The sequence below is a fragment of the Molossus molossus genome, unplaced genomic scaffold (assembly GCF_014108415.1).
Source record: "Molossus molossus isolate mMolMol1 unplaced genomic scaffold, mMolMol1.p scaffold_m16_p_11, whole genome shotgun sequence".
NCBI classification, from domain to species: Eukaryota; Metazoa; Chordata; class Mammalia; order Chiroptera; family Molossidae; genus Molossus; species Molossus molossus.
Window position 1 is genome coordinate 76,249,486 of NW_023425346.1, and position 15,201 is coordinate 76,264,686.

General features: G+C 37.7%; 1 protein-coding gene across 2 annotated transcripts in view; it reads right to left on the reverse strand.

The window, feature by feature from the left end:
• RAPGEF4 (Rap guanine nucleotide exchange factor 4) overlaps positions 1-15,201 on the reverse strand; it is a 282,253-nt gene that overhangs the window by 165,855 nt on the left and 101,197 nt on the right. The window contains exon 1 of one of the 2 annotated variants that reach the window (XM_036254271.1): positions 6,221-6,442. The exons of the other annotated variant lie outside the window; for it this stretch is intronic. The gene's annotated coding sequence lies outside the window, so the exon portion shown is untranslated. Of the gene's footprint in view, positions 1-6,220; positions 6,443-15,201 lie in introns of those variants that run through there. 2 annotated transcript variants of the gene reach the window in all.

Consider the following 15,201-nt stretch of genomic DNA (forward strand, 5'->3'; position numbering starts at 1 on the left):
TTGGGTTAATGAAAGTGCTTTTGAAGATGTTTCTTGGGTGTACACTTTACCACCACCAGAAATCTGTCTTGCTCACTGCTCTAAAGATGATGTCTAGAATAACGCCTGGCATACAGTAGGGGTCAATAAATGAATGAAAACAAGCAAATTAATAGAACTTAAAGGGACACAGGGTAACTGAAGTCAATCTCTCCCAGAATGAGGATTGTCTCACAGAACAAAGATTCTATAACCCTCCTCGCACCTGAAAAACAAACTCTGTGTTTGTGATGCCCCCAAAATGACAAAATAAATCGAAGATCTTAGTTTTTCTGCTATGAACTGTGGTTGATCAGAGGCAGGGTAGTGCAACCTCTGCTTTATTCACCCTTAGAACCAGCTCTCAACTATTGCATGGATTTGCAATAAGGCTCTCCAGCCATCGACCCTCCAATTTCTGAACAAACACCAGAAACTTCTGTGGAGGATCACAGCTAGTTCCAAAGGCAAAATGACACACGAGAAGGCCCACAGCACTGCGCAGATGTCCGGAAGAACTGCCGTCCTTACCAGTGGCCTCGCACGGGCTGAATACCGTAGGACTTATTTTGCAACCTTGTAAAACTTTGCTGCAAACAGCAAGTGGTGGAGACAAGTCGCCTCTTGGCAGCTGCACAGGCCCCACACGGCAGAGCCGAGGCTGCTGTGCACTGGCCTGACAATGGCATTTCAGGAAGGTCACATCAACAGATCTTCCCTTCTGCACTGCTCCAAATGTGACTGCACAGAAACTTGTGGCTGTTCCGCCACTGAATTTTAGAATTTCAGGAGTGTGTGTGTGTGTGTAAGTTCAAAGCACTTCCTATGCTCTCCTTTGAGAAGAGGAGAAAAGCTGCAGAACCCGACTTAGTGAGGAAGCAGCTGGAACTGTAACTCAGTCCCCTGAATTAACAAGGAGGGTCAGCTTCAGACAAATAGCTGCCACCCTTGTGTGGGTCTCTGTGTAAGAGGCACGTTTAGAGAAGGCATGAGCACAATCAACAGGAGAGAATTATACACGAGGCTGTTACCCACTCCAGAGGCCCCTCTCCCCGTCCGCCCCTCTACGTTTTCTCTTATTAAAACTTGGAATAAAAACGTAGAGATGGTTCTGGCAGGTTTGGCTCAGCAGTTAGAGCGTCGGCCAAAGAGTTACAGGTTTGATTCTGGTCAAGGGCACGTACCTCAGTTGCAGTTCAGTCCCCAGCCCTAGTGGGTCCTGTCGCATGGGAGGAAGTCGGTAGATGTGTCTCTCTCACATCGATGTTTTTTTCTCTCTCCCTCACTCTCCCGCTCTCTCCCCCTCTCCCTCTCTCCCTCCCACTCTATCTAAAGATAAATGGGAAAATATCCTTGGCTGACGATTTAAAAAGAAAAAGACTCATATTTTCCAGAAGCACTGGGCTGTGAAAACAAATTTCAAGTTCTCTGTGGATTGCAAATGAACCTTGAAGCAAAGGTCTTTCAATTAAGGATAGGTGTTATGTAAATAATATTGATCAAAAACCATTTAATTCATGCTTTTATTATTCCAGAGATTGATTACTAGGCTACTGTGTTGTTAGGTGATCCAATAATCTGTTCATTTGATTTCAATCTGTTCAAAATGCGATTGCACACCTGGGTGACAAGAGCTCAACAACTGGGGAATGTCTCACCTTCCCTGCTTTCTCTGTCATTGAGTCACAGGTAAAATTTGGATTAACTTAGGTATGACACAATATGAATATATGAAACATATTCCACTTTCTTTTTCTCTTGAAAGTTCAAATATATTACATAGGCTTTAACAAAAATGGTTTGAGGGATGTTAAGTAAGCTATGTAAACATTTATTTTTCTGACCCAAATCACTAGATTGTTTTCCATGTCCCCCGAGACCTCTCCAACATGTAGTTAAGACTCCAAGGTTCAAAACAATTTTTTAGATGTTACCTCATTCACCTTTATAGATTGGCTTGGATGGACATTAGTTTGTCTATTTAATCAGGATGAAATAGGACAAGGCCAATAGATGTGTTTAGTTCTCTCTTTCACCACAATTTATTGTAAAGACCCAACAAATAGCCATACCCTCAGTCATGAATCCATTTTACTCATGAAGTGCTGAAAAATGAGAAATGTCCAATCACAGCCGCTGTCTTTAAAGGTAAAATTAATGATACGCCTGAAATAAGGACAAGGAAATCCTTACACTTCAAAATTTTTAAATTTAAAGTCTTGTAACATCAGTGAAAGTAGATACAAATTTTAAAATAGACATAGCTGACACCATCTTGTAATTAACCAGCATTTCCCCAAGCACTAGCATTAAAAACATTTTCCATTCTTGTGGTTATTGCTTATACTTTAATTATTAACATAGACAATCCTTTAGCTATTAATTTTTTATTGCAAATGGACATGATTTCTACTATAGGATGAGTTGTGTAGACTTTAAAAAGTAGCCCAAAGATATTTACAACATTGTTCCTTTATGAGATTTGTAAATGAGCTTCTAGATCACAACCTATTTGCCAGTTAGGGGCTTGATCTAGTTTTGATTCCTGCTTGAATTTCCTAAAAAATCCCAGGAAGTTATTTAGGGAATAATAGTGACCAAACTTTCTGACAAGTCATAATAGTCAACCAGTCGTCTGTGGGCTCCCACCTCCCCTTTAAAACCATGCTATTTTGAGAATTTCTATTCCTCATGCTCTTTTTCTTCCAATCCTGACACTATTTGTATCCCCTCAATGACATTTTTTTTTTTTAACTCAGGAAAACTTAAATAAGCTCCAAAATTGCAGAACAGCCTTATTATTTGATGATTGTGGGTCTTGTCTGGGAAAAACTCCAAACATAGATTTGCCATTTTAAGCAATTCCTTTGAATTCTTACTCTATTGTCAACAAGTCTTATATTATTGGTTTATTAATAATTTTTTTCTTTCCCTTTACATAAGTTAACTAGGCATTCCAATTTCCTTTTCTCTCTTCTTATGTTTTCTTAATTTACAAGTCCTAAAGGACTGTATTGTTTTAGTTTTTTTGGATTTTGGAGAATATACACACAAGCACACACACACAAATCATACCTTGCTATTATCACAACCCATAATCTTTTCCCCCAGCACCATGACTATTTCTTCTTTATAATCTTCTTTCTTCTTCTTCACCCAACTTTAATATAATCAGCTGCCACATTCTTTCAATTTTCCCTTTAAACATATTTCAGCCCTGGCTGGTTTGGCTCAGCAGTTAGATTGTCGGCCCGCGGACCAGAGAGTCCTGGGTTCAGTTTCCGCTAAGGACATGGACCTCGGTTGCAGTTTGTCCCTGGCCCTGGGTTGGGGTCGTGTGGGTGGCAGCCACTTGATGTGTCTCTCTCATGTCAATGTGTCTCTCTCACTCTTTCTCCCTCTCTCCCTCCTGCTCTATCTGAAGATAAATGCAAAAATGTCCTCAGGTGAGGATAAAAAATAAAATAAAACAAAACATATTTCAGATTCATCCTTTCTCTGTGTTCCCACTGGCAACATCCCGTCTCAGGTCATATTCTCATCGACGCTTCTTTTACCCTCCTCGACAGCCTTCCTGCCACCCCTGCTCATTCTCCCTACTCCCACCCCAACGCCCCCACACACTCAATCCACACAGTCAGCTACCCTGCACACCTCCTGTGAGGGCAGGGTAGCACCTCCTATGCATTTATATATCTCTCTTTTAATTCTCACAATTCTGCAAAACGAGTGTGACGTTCTTCGTTTCATGCATGAGGAGGCTAACTCTCCCACGGGCTAGGTATTTTGTCCAGAATCACCTAACTTGTCTGTGTTCTAGTCACTGCTTCTCAAGCCTGAAAAGGGAAGAGTCAGCTGTGTTGCAACAAAAGAAAGAAACTTGTATAAAACAGATTTGATATTTAATCTCTTTAGAATCAAGGAACTAGACAGACTTGCAATCATTACCATATCAAGGCCAATGATTTTCAAGAGATGAATTTATAGAAGAGAATATAAATCCAAGTGTCTGCAATCCAGTTGGTTAGAGTATGGCTCTAGAACATGCTAGGTACACAGAATGTGCTATATAAATACTCACTCAAGCCTGGACCAGGGAATGGAAGGGGAGTCCTTGCTAGTCTGTCCTTTTGGCTTGCACTAATTGCATTGTTTAGTCATAAGTTACTTCTTAATATAAAACCCTCTGACACTTCCTCCTGACCCAGTCCCAAAGACTATCAGAACAATACACTGTTAGGAAAAAAAGATGTTGAGATTACTGGGCTGCCTTCCAACCCACAGGCCTATTTAGTTTTTCCTAACTACAAGATAATTGTTGCTGGATATTATTATGGGATTTTTCCATATGTCCTTTAGTTAGGACAGTGATGACCCAATGCAGCCTTTTAATGTACTCTGGTGTCCTGCCAGCTTAGCTCATTCTACAACTGTGTCTTTGGTTTTTTTATTTTTATGGTTATTCAAACTTCCCATTGCCTAATCAATACCTCATCTGGCCACTGCTGCTGTTGACTAAAGACCTCAACAAAAAGTCCTTGGAAAGGGTCTTTTTAGCTGGCAGTGGGCTCATTTGAAACAAGTTCTTGCTACGTTCATCATTTTGGCAAACAAGGACAAGTTCAAGGAAATTAGAGGCCAAACTTGACAGAGCACTGGGTGCAGCTGCTGGCCCAGCTGTGCAATGATTCTCAACTGGTCCATTACCTCCAAAACTCAACTATTCAGCACAGCCTTCCCTAGTCCAGCTCTCCTGTCGGTCTAACATATTTGGCAACAGCCATTATTTCAGAAATGAATGCTCATGTGTATTTATAGCAAATCACACGCCTGCTCTATCAACGATTAAAGAGATTAGGATTCAGCAGGCATGGTCCTCTAATTAGGACAAGATGGAAGACATGGTGTATAGAACGCTGCCGTTTGGTCGAGGCTGATCCTTCCCTAACAGGACTGCCATGCTGCTTTGCAACAGCCAAACAGCCAGGGCCATCCTGCTCCCTGGACAACATTCACTTCCTGCGTCTGCCAGATGGGATTTCAGTCAGGGGATTCTGTTTGCAATGGACACTTCACTTTTCCCCTTTCTTCCTCCCTCAGCCATGCCATAGGCTCAATGGACTGTTGGAAAACTTGTTTGGAAATAACATGTGGACAGCACGGTGTGGCCACTAACGTCATTTAGTTACACCCTTCCCTGGAGCCTCGGAGTATGTTATATGCTCACACTTATGTCGTCCCTCCTTTGAACAAAAGCCTGAACTCGGTGTCTGGGCCATAAATTCCATCCTGCCTCACTCTTGCCCGGGCGTTCTCCAAGCAGCCTTCTAGGTGAGCTGGCATGAAAATTTCCCTGAGAGTGACAAGCAGCAGGCACCCGGCACGCCGTTCTAACGGGGAGTGTAGGGTATCTGAGAGTTCCACCCATTCAGTCTCAATAATGAAATATGATAATCTAATTTGGTAAAAATAAACTGTGAAATCAGAGATTTGAGGCAAAAACTTTAAAGATGCAATTCAGACGAGCAATCAATGCTTATTCAGTTTTTGTACCATCTCGGCTTTTTCCCTGTGCAGATGCTTAAGTGATGCTAAATTAAATAATTGACAAATTTTTAAAACTGCTGGAAATTACCATCTGTACTTAATTTTGGAATATAAAAAAGCCCATAGAAAACATCCTTTATGATTATTTTGTCTAATAACAGATATGAAACAATACAAACATCCCAGTCATAAAATATAATGTGTTTCAAGCAGTCTGGCTAACATATTCAAACTCAGTTTTTCAAAACAAAAGATCACAGGACCATAGGAAGAACAAAATACTGGGTTACCAATATGCTTTTTAAAATACATGGCAAAAGAACTGAGTTTTTTGTTTAAAATCTATCCTTTTAATCCTCACCTCCCCACATAACAAAACAAAAAAAACAACAGAAAAACAAAACTCACCCACAGGCAGTCCTATAGACATTAATGATAACCATCACTTTTGCACATTTCTCTCCTGGATAAACACTGGGCTAAACTGTCCTCTATTAAAGAACTTTTATTAGGTTGGTATTACATTTATACAAAATAAAGTCTACGACTGTAAATAAACATGCTTGAAGCTTCCACTGAAAACACAGAAAGAGAAACAGGCTCCCTGGGTAGGAACACACTGGTAAATACGTGGCTAAAACAAGCTGAAACTTACACCAGACACTGCTTCCAGGTCCAGCACGGCAGTAGCCCCAAAGGTACATTCTAGTGTTTTTTAATCCATGTTCTGCTCTTCTCACTGATGGGACTACTCAGGCATATGGTCAAGTTGCAATCAGCTTCTCCCTCAGTGATGTATGAGAGCCAGGCTGATTTATCTGGTCTTCCTGCAGCATATTAGCACTAATGTTTCTGCGTGTGCATCCTACCTTTCTTTAGACGTAGCCCCGGCTTTATCATTGGCAATCTAAATTAAAGAGCCAGTGAACAGAGCAGGGTTGCTGTCCCCCACCCCTCCCTGTTTTCCATGAAACAATTGCCAGGCAGTCATTCCCGGACAAGGACTCCACTGTTTATTCTGGTGAGCCTCCCCCTCAATATCCCATTGAGACTGGAAGTCAGTCGCAAAAGGATAGGTCCGGCGAGACTGTCTCAGTTCAAAGGTCTATTTATGATTTATTCTCCAAAATGGTACAGATGGCCTCAGGAAATACTAGAGAGAGCTGTCACTTGCCAGTTTTTCAGCCCAGAATAGAGAATTGACACTATACATAAAAACAGAGGAACCTGGTGTTCCAATTCCTGCCCAGGGTGCTGTGCACCATTCCGCGGCTTTTTTCCCTGAGAAATCTCTTCCTTTTTCTACCCTGTTTGTTTAACCTGTGCAAGTTGAAATGCTCAGTTTTATGAGGAATATGAATGCTCTGGTTTAGCAAGTTGTATACAGGAAGAATAAAATCTCATTCCTGTAAAAAAAAATTGGGGGGAATCAATCAAACAAATCATTATTAACCGGTAACCTTCTATCAACAAACAGCAGCTGAAGGGGAAGTGAAAGGGTGTATTTAATTCAGGAGTTGTCAATTCCTTTCTTTAAGATAGTTTAACATTTCCTCCATCTCCACACGTTTCGGAAGAGGAAACACACCAGGATACTGTCATATGAAAGTTGGTAATCTCTTGAAAGTGGTGCTGCTGTAGCAGCATCTCAATGCTCTTAACTTAGATCTCCAATGATTACTGAAACAATATTAGGGTTTGGTTTGGTTTTCCTCACTTTAAACAACAGAACTTTTTAACAGTTGTTAAGTAACAGAATTTGGAGGGTAATATAGTACAAAAAGTTTCATCGCTATTTTTTTTTACTTTTGTTAAGAGAAAACATCATTTTTAAATAGTTTTAAATATGTATACTGCATTTTTTAATTTTGCTTTTGAAAGTTAACAAAACCCATGTCCATACAGGCATAAAATACAGACTTGCCATTTTAGTAGCTTTACAATATTCAATGTTCTAATTCACTGATATTTGCATGGTTTCAAGGTTTCATTATAATAAATGAAATTTCTCTTGTGAGGAATACAAAATACTCACATTCCAGATCCTTGACCAGATTTTTAAAAAATCAATGACAAACTTTCAGCTTTTCAACTTTTTTCAAAATTGCAGTCAGGAGAAATAGTATTAAGGAGACTATCCAGAGTATCCGTTCTTCTATATTGTCCCCCCGGGTTAAACTTTAAACATTTTGCATGTTAATTTCTGTACTGTAGAACTTAGTTCTACTAAAAGACTCTATAAACATCCAGAGTACTTATTTTAAAATTTTTAATCTGGGTTTCTCACTCAGCTGCTTCAAACGCCACATAGCTTCCCATCATTGTTAGGATGAAAGCCAGAATCTTTATTGTGGCCTTCAAGGACTCAGTTTTATTTCACTCAGAAGATAATCCCGCCTTCCCAGAAATGACTGGCTGGGATTCAGAACCATCAATCAATCAAGTATTGAACCCCTGCTCCTTACTGGCCAGTCAGCAAGTATGGTATCTGAGTACTCCTGTGGGGTGCTGAGAGAATTCCCAAAGTAAATACGTAGATGGGCCTTTTCCTTCAGTTTGAAAGTAATGTACATGAAGAGACCTCACTACTTTACAAAACAGCTTATGAACTATGACAAAATCAGTATGAGGCAAGTCTGACTCAAAAATACAAAGGGAAGATAAAATCAAAGGATAAAAAGAAGAAGAAATTCATCACTTGATGAATGTTAATGTCACTGACTCAAGCTAGAGGGACCAAAGGAAAACATTCAAGAAAGAGCAGAAACTCTAAAACACGTATTGCTCAAGCTCGGTCCTATTGTTATGCTCCCAAGGTCTACTGTTCACATCAGCTAAATTAATCTTAGACTTACATTTCTTAAAGTCAACTATCTCATAATTATAGTTGTGAGTTTCTTCAATAAATAACTCCTATGCATTCATTAAAGTACGTATATTACTCTTCAGAAGTTCTCTTTATTTTAATCACTAAAAGAACTACATGATAAACTTCAGCAGTTTCTAAGAAAAATGGCCCAAGGAGCCCAATATCACAGAACCCTGAAAATATGAGGCTTTTTATAACTAAAGATCTACCCTGCAGTTAACCAAAAGCAACACAGTCCTTTCAAGCAACTTGTGTATAAACTTGTATATAGCATAATGTAAACACACAAAGGTATATGAAGTATCAATTGAGCAATGAAATCTTGAGACTGGTCTAGTGCATAAAGAATTGACACCTTATGGCCCCATTAGTCCCATAGTATTTCTCATACTTCTTGCCATTATCTTGAAATTTTTCACCATTAAATCCTCCTCTTGGATGAAATCCTAAGGATCTGAAACCAAACGAACTATGTTTGGCCTTGGGTAAGGTGCTCAAACTTAGTGTAGAGTGTGTGTGTGTGTGTGTGTGTGTGTGTGTGTGTGTGTGTGTGTGTGTTTAATTCATCTGTAAAGTGGTCTAATAGAGTTCTGCTACTGGTCATAAAAGTGACTCACATCAGACCAACTTTCTCATTTATAACAATTATAAACTCTGGATAAAATAGTAAAGGACAAAACCAACTATCTGAAGGAGCTGGAGAGTGACCAAGAACAGGCAGAAACTAATGGGGAGTTGACACTTGGAATAATGGCTCTTGATAAGTCACTTCTGTTTTACAGCTTCTCATCTAAGGGCTGGCCCATTGGTCAGTTCCAGAGCGTAGCTAGATCTCAGAAAGCTGTTGTCTTACTGGTTGAGGAATCAGAGGATAAGGTTCAGGGAAATGATAACTAGAAAATGAGAATGGAAATCCCAGAGAGAAAATAGCCACAGAGGGGAAGCCCCAAACTCAGCATAAAATCTGATCAAATCTCTAACTGATTACAATATTATACTTGTATGGGATAGACTCCAGCCCAACTAAGGCAAAAAGAACTAAAGAGATTTCTGCTGCTATCTGTCACAGGGGAGACAACATTTGAATCTGAATGCTGCCGAGTTAACCACCTGCTAAAGGAGAAAATCAGTACTCTTCAAAGGTGTATGACAGAGTTCAGAATCTCTGTAACATATGACTGACAATGTCTGAGGCTCATTCCAAAATTACTAGATATATAAATAAATAGAAAAATGTAACCCATCCTCTAAAAAAAGAAAAACGTAGTTCATAGAGAACAACTCTGAGATGATACAGATATTGGAATTAGCAGACAAGAATTTTAAAGTAGCTATTATAACTATGCTAAAGGATAGAAAAGAAATCTGAGCAGAGGAAGAGAAACTATTTAAAAGAACCAATTTGAAATTTTAAAACTAAAAAATGCAATATATGAAAAATTTCACTGAATGAACCTAACAGACTGGGGAGATAGGGGCTTGGTATGAGTGAACTTGAAGATAGAACAATGTAAAACTATCCAATCTGAAGAAGAGAAAAAAAAAACACACAACTAAAAATGAACAAAACTGAAATGGAAATGGCTATATTAGTATCATATAAACTATATTTCAAGGCAATGAATATTACCAAACATAGAGACATTTTATAATGATAAAAGAGGCAATTTATCTGGAAAAAAATGTATATGTGCCTAATAATAGAACATTTTGAAACAAAAATTGACAGAATTATTGAATAAATAGACAAACCTACCATCATAGTTGAAGAGTTTAAGTCTGTTCTGTCAACAGTTGAAAGAACAGGACAAAAAATAGTGAGGACATAGAAGACCTGAACATCACTATCAACTATGTTGACCTAATTGATATTTATAGAATACCGCTCCCAGTAACTGCAGAATACTCATTCTTTGCAAGTGTACATGGTACATTTACCAAGGTAGACAATCTGTTGTGCTATAAACAAGTCTCAATACATTTCAAGAGACTGAAATCCTAAAAGATATGTTTTCTAATCACAATTCAATTAAACTTAAAATAATAACAGTAAGATACTAGAAATATATAGATATTTGGAAAATGACAACACTCTTCTAAAGAACTCATGGCCAAAAAATACATCACAGAAAAAATATAAAACTATTGTGAAGAAAATAGAAACACACCATGTCAAAATGTGTGTGACACAGTTAAAGCTGTGCTTAGAGAGAAATGTGTAGCTTTCACTGATCACGGTAGAAAAGAATAAAGGTATAAAAGCAATGACCAAAGTTTCCACCTAAGAAGTTAGAAGAAAAAAAAAAAGCAATTAGATCCAAAGTAGGTAGAAGAGAGGAAATATTAATTTTTAAAAAGAGCAAAAATCAATGAAATAGAAAACAGAAAAATAGCAAAAATTAAGAAAACCAATAGTTAGTTATTTGAAAGACCAACAAAATTGATAAATACCTAGCTAGACTGATCAAAAAAATTAAAAAGAGGGAATACAAATTACTAGTATCAGGAATAAAAACTAAGATATGTCTAGAGATCCTAATACATTGAGATCATAATAAGTAACTATAATGGAAAAGTTTCTTGACAAATAGAATTTACCAAAACTGAAAAAATATGACATTAAAGATCTTAATAGCTCAATATCTATGAAAGTAATTGAATATATTATCAAAAGTCTTCCCATAAGGAAAACTCCAGCACAAATGGTGTCATGGTGCATTCTATCAAACAGCTAAAGAAAAAACAATATTAATCCTACACAAACTTTTTCAGGCAATGGGCCAGGATGAAACACTCTCCAACTCATTTTATGAGGCCAGTTTAACCTTGATACCAAACTCTGACAAGGATACTATAAAAAAATAAAATTACAGCTTAGTATCTATGAATATTGACACAAAAATCCTCAACAAATATTATAAAATAAGATCCAGTACATAAAGAGGAGAATCATCATTTTAATATCATGACCAAGTAGGGTTTATCTCAGAAATATAATGCAGTTTTAACATTTAGAAACCAATCATTATAATTTACCATGTTACCAGCATAAAAGAGGAAAACCATGTAGAATTTTAACACATTCAGAAAAAGCATCTGACAACATTCAATACTAATTCATGATAAAACAAACAAATAAACAAACTCAGCAAATTAAAAATAGGAGGAAATGTCATCAATCTTCAGTTAAAATCATATTAATGGTTACATATTAAATGTTTTTCCCCTAAGATGGGTGACAAAAAAGGGATGTCCACTCTCACCACTTCTATCCACCCTTGTGCTAGAGGTCCTAACCAGTACAATAAAGCAGGAAAAATAAATAAAAGGCAAAAAGATTAGAAAGAAAGAAAAAAGACTCCCACTATATAGAAAAATCTTAAGGAATCTAAAATGGAATAATAATAGTACCTACCTTATAGACTTGTTATAAGGATGAAATGACTTTAAATTTGAAATGTATTTAGAACTCTGCCTGATACACAGTAGGCACTATATAAGCATTAAGTAAAATTTTTAAAAATACATCTTAATATAAAATCTGCAAAGGTTACATATTAGCTTATTGACAATAAACATAGATATATTAGTCAGAATAGTGAATAAAGACTACCTTTAGGAATAAGATTATCTTCATTCTGGGGCCCGAGTTATGAAAGAGTTCAGGGCAGGCAACACTGGGAAGCCTAGGGAACAGCCAGTTCTCACTGACATTCCTAAAACAGAACAGTGAAGTGTGTGGATGAAGTGTGTCAGTGGGGCACTCTCTACAGAGTTACTGCTTTATACATGATCTAATATGTTTATATAGTTACACAAACAAATCTAATTGTTGTTTTTAATGAACACATACCTTGTTATGATCTCATGGCAGAATAGCTATGAAAGACATTTAAGTTTTTAAAAAGTCATTGGCATAATTGTATTTATAGTATAATACAATTTTAAGGCAGAAAGATATGCCTATATATAATTGCATTGACATGTGCATAGAAAAATGTCTGGAAATATATGGATAAAAGTGTTCATGGCAGATAGCCCTAGACAGTGGTTATGGAAAGAACTTTCTTATTTTTTTATTTTGTCTTTATTGATTTTTAGAGAGAGAGAGAGATTGAAACATCAATGAGAGAGAACATCGATTGGCTGCCTCCTGCATGCCCCCCACTGGGGATCAGGCCCACAACCTGGGCATGTGTTCTGGCCAGGAATTAAACCTCTTGGTGCATGGGTCGACGCTCAACCACTGAGCCACACTGGCTAGGCAAGAACTTCCTTTTTTCTTAATATTTTTTGCACATAGTTCGAATTTTTGATAATATTTATTAATGCTTTTACATTGTGATTTAAAACATAAAATAAAGGGAAAAAAATCCCTTACTAATACAAAAAAGTATATCAACATTTAAAAGTCATAATGTTTAGAGTCTTTTTCTAAGTCAAATAAGATTAAATAATTCTTCCTTTGTGTTCTTTAAACAAAGGTAGAATTTCATTTTAGACACAAAGAGCACATTCCAGATGTTTTTGCCTCTAAGGTCATTCACAGCATCTCTCCCTCCCCTTTGCCCCAGTGAGGAGGACTGAAAACCCAGGTCAGGTCCAGGCTGTCGTCAGGTGCAGGTTCATCAGAACCCAGAACACGGACTAGGCAGAGGGCTGGGTGCTCCTGAGAGCCAATCTGCTTCCCTCTAATTCACGCCTTCTGACTGCAGCCGCACCCCAGATTTCCTCAATCCTGTCCCTGGAGGTATGGAGACCACGGAGAGGAATATGGATCAGAGATCATTCATTACCCCTAGAAGCATCGAATTTTAATTTAAATGATCTTAGAAAATGTCTAATTCAGACAACCACTTTCCAGGTAAGAAAATGAAGTACAGAGAAGTAACTTGTCCAAGCTTACAGGGTTACTAAGTGACCACAGCAAGTCTCTTGAGACTCAGGATAGCATCCTTTCCATCACAATAAAGAGAGAGTCTAAAAGGGCATGCCCTATTGATACTGGACCAGGGCTGTGCCTTCGTGAACAAAGAGAGTACATTAGGGTGCAGGCTCGACCAGTCGTGGAAGGGAGCAATCTTCCTGCCTTTAGCACAGAGCCCCAAATTGAAGTGCAAACATGAAAAACGGACTCTGTTATTCATGTACTTTCATTACTAGTGTTCCATAAGACGCATATACACTTTCTCTACAAATAATCCATTAGTATAAAACAGAGAATGTTTCCTATTTGAGATACATCATTCTGGCTTCATCATTCAGAGATGCTTTTAGTATATAACTAACACTAATGAAGGGCTCTTGGTAGAATGTTTTCCATATCTTGGTTATAGGCAATATGAAGTATTTAAATTAATGCAATGTGTTCTATTATGTGCCATCATATTTTTATAGATAGAATATAAATAGTTTATAAAGTTTAGGAAGTAAACCAATGATTAGGCTCTGCAATTATTTAAAATCAATAAATCAGAGACTGATTTAATCAAGTTGTCCTACAAACTTGTCCAGAACCATAAAGAACTCCCTCATTCTGCCCTGGCCGGTTTCGCTCAGTTAGAGTGTTGTCCTGTGGACCAAAGAGTTGCGGGTTCAATTCCGGTCAAGGGCATGTACCTCAGTTGCGGTTTGGTCCCCGGCCCTGGTCAGGGTGGTGCAGTAGGCAACCAATCAATGTGTCTCTCTAACATCAATGTTTCTCTCTCTCTCTCTTTCTCTCTCTGTCTGCTTCCCACTCTATCTGAACATAAATAGAAAAATATCCTTGGGTAAGGATTAAAAAAAAAAGAAAGAAATCTCTCATTTCTCTGTTAAAACAGAAAAGCTCCCAAAGACTAGCCAATACAGCACTCCCACAGATTATGAGCTAAAATCCATACCCAAAACCTATAACAACTATGCAAATAATTTGATATGCAAATAAAAAATCATTTTTACCTATTTATCAATGTAAGTTCTCTAAAACCCTCTCCTCTATGTGGTTATTTATTAACATTGATTAATGAGACTAATACACTTAGAATAACAAAATGATTGCCTTTATTCAACATCACATTTTCCCACTAAAAACAAACAAACCCTCTCACAAATTATTGTAAGTTCCTCAAATACATTAGAAATCTGATCTCACTACATGTGCCCTCGAGTCTGCAGGAATCAATCTTGGGGTTAAGGAGAGGCACACCTACATTCATGAGAAGAAGCTAAAAGGGGACACATAAGGGGCAGACCCTGGCTGGACATGAATTTTACTCACATGTTTTAAACGTCTTCCTCCCAAACACTTCATTACTAATGATTTTCCAAAACTGAACCTTTTGAAACTTTGATCACTTGTGGAAACTCAGTAGGATGATTAAAACCTTCCAGCTGAACAAACAGACTTGGGTGGAGGGACCATCTCCATAGCATTTGCCACAGAAAGTATCAAGTGCCTGACTCCACCCTAGTGTTGCATTAAAGTGGTCTCATTCAAAATATGCAAAAAACAGTAATAATTTGAGCAAACATGTGAATTAGGTAAGCCTCTATAGGCAATTTACTCAAGGTGATTAATGCTAAATCAAACAAATTATTATTTTAAATGGCAAGTAAGCTTTAATTAAACTTGATTTCTATACTAAAAATGAAACTAACTCAACCAAAACACTCAGTGCAAATCAAAAGGCAAAGTGTCAAGAAGGAGAAAAGGTACACTCTGACTTTTAATTCACAAGATTAGGACCAGGCAGCACTGCATTTTCCCTGGATGCTGGCTCAGAGAG